The following is a 2,269-nucleotide window of genomic DNA, read 5'->3' as shown; positions in this document are numbered from 1 at the left end:
GCACCGGAGGAGGGTCTTTGCTCTCCGCCCCGGCTGGGAAAGGGACCCACCTGGAGAATGGCTCTTTTCTGGGGGCGGGGAAAGCTGTAGCGTTTTTCTCCCTGGGATGCTGGAACAAGTGCCCGCCCAACGCATGCCTAGCCCCTCCCAGAAAGGAGACCACGCAAGGGAAATGAGGCTTCCCTTTTTTCACCGCTGTACTGGTTAGGTCCTGAAAAGCTGAAGGATAGAGATCTTCATAGGACGGAGGTCCCAGTGACTCCCCATTGCGTTCAGGGTGGCGACGAGGTTAGGCCACTTTCTGAGAGATGGCTCAACGCTGGAGTTGAGCCTTAAAAAGGAATAGCATTAGTTAGTTAATATTAAATACTAGAGTAGTAGGAGTTTTTTTTTAAAAAAAAGGCCCTGGAAAGAACTGCACACGTACATGCATTCAGCCTCTCTGGGAAACACTAACCCAAAGAAAAAATAGACAACATCTCGAGTGGCCTTCCCAAGGCTGAGGCGGCGGCGGGCGCAGGCAGCAGTGGCTCCTCTTTCCCCTCCTCGGTGGGTGGAGGAGACCGAAACGGTGCTGGGCGCGCTCCCCTTTCCTCTGCCTCCGGACACCTCCACCAGCCCTTTCGCGCTTGAGGTCTCTCACCTCGGACACAAGACTGTTCCTGCCCGGATATGGCTCGTGGACAGCAGAAGATTCAGTCTCAGCAGAAAAATGACAAAAAGCATTCCGGACAAAAGAAGAAACAAGGACATGACCAAAAGGCTGCTGCCAAAGCTGCCTTAATCTATACCTGCACTGTCTGTAGGACACACATGCCAGACCCTGAGACCTTCAAGCAGCACTTTGAGAGCAAGCATCCTAAGACTCCACTCCCTCCAGAATTGGCTGATGTCCAGGCATAAAGTTATTTACAGGTGAATTCATGACAACTTTGACTCTTCTACTGTCTTAGACCTTAGGTAGCAAACTTACAGCTGCTTTTCTAACAAACTGTTGATCAGCAAAAATAAAGGGGCTATAGAAACACTCATTTTTATGCTGTTCCCTTTTGGGCTTCATGCAAAGACAATTCTGTGTAAATGTACAGTTGACCCTAATTTGGAAATGTGAAAATCAGTCCATCCTTGTTATAAATTTTTTTTACAATTGTAATTATATTGATGGTCATAATGTGTAAAATAACTCATTTAATAAAGTAGTACTTTGATTTTACAACAAAAACAACATCTCAAGAAACAGCACTGATGATATAGACCAGTGATGGCGAACCTATGACATGTGTGTCAGAGGTGACACGCGAACTCATTTTTTTGGTTGATTTTTCTTTGTTAAATGGCACTTAAATATATAAAATAAATACCAAAAATATAAGTCTTTGTTTTACTATGGTTGCAAATATCAAAAAACCTCTATATGTGACACGGCACCAGAGTTAAGTTAGGGTTTTTCAAAATGCTGACACGCCGAGCTCAAAAGGTTCACCATCACTGATATAGACTTTGGTATTTGGGTCAACTAAAATAAGGACCAAGGAAAGGAAAAGAAAAAACATCAGCAGATGGTTAAGGCGGGGGGAGATACATAAGAAGAAATAATAAAAATTATGTCAATTCATAAGTGTTGCCCAAAGTAGTACATCCCTTTTGGAATCTAAAGAAATGAAATAAAGGAGAGGATCCACTCCAAAAGCAGGCAGTTCTTCACTAAGTTTTCCTTACATGACATTTTGCTTCAGACCTGCCAGGAGAGAATTAAGACGGCAGTAGGCTTGGGACAAGTGTACAAGAAGGATAGGTAAGTTGGGAGCAGCAACGACTAACTTAGCTGGGGAACTTCCATTTCAAAAATCTCACCACCATTGTATTTTCCACAACTGTAATACCTTCTCGGGAAAATTGCAAGCCAAGAGATCATGTTTATGCTCTTCCTACCATCCCAACTGTACTTGGGCTCCCCTAAGAATAGCCCACCATTCTAACAAAGGTTAAAAAGGAACCCACTCTTTGTGATAAATGCCAAACCCTAATTTCCCCTACAACTCCTATAAAAAGAAATATGCGGTATGGTAATCCCTAACATTTGTGTAGTTCAAAGCTACATTACCTCCTTTAAGCCTCACAGTACCTCTCAGGTAGGTTGGGAAAACATTTTTATCTCGATTTTACAGATGAGAAAATGGATGCAGAGATGGTGTGATACTATATTTGAAGCTGATCTGCATTACTTAACTCAGTGTAATAAATTTGACAGAATATATAATATATATAT

The 2,269-nt window shown here is 42.8% G+C and overlaps 1 pseudogene; it reads left to right on the top strand.

The window, feature by feature from the left end:
- The first annotated feature begins 487 nt into the window (after positions 1-487).
- Positions 488-1,092, top strand: LOC102755204 (annotated as a pseudogene).
- Positions 1,093-2,269: the final 1,177 nt, after the last annotated feature.

The sequence above is a fragment of the Myotis davidii genome, unplaced genomic scaffold (genome assembly GCF_000327345.1).
Source record: "Myotis davidii unplaced genomic scaffold, ASM32734v1 scaffold604, whole genome shotgun sequence".
NCBI classification, from domain to species: domain Eukaryota; kingdom Metazoa; phylum Chordata; class Mammalia; order Chiroptera; family Vespertilionidae; genus Myotis; species Myotis davidii.
This window is presented reverse-complemented; position numbering and strand designations above follow the sequence as displayed.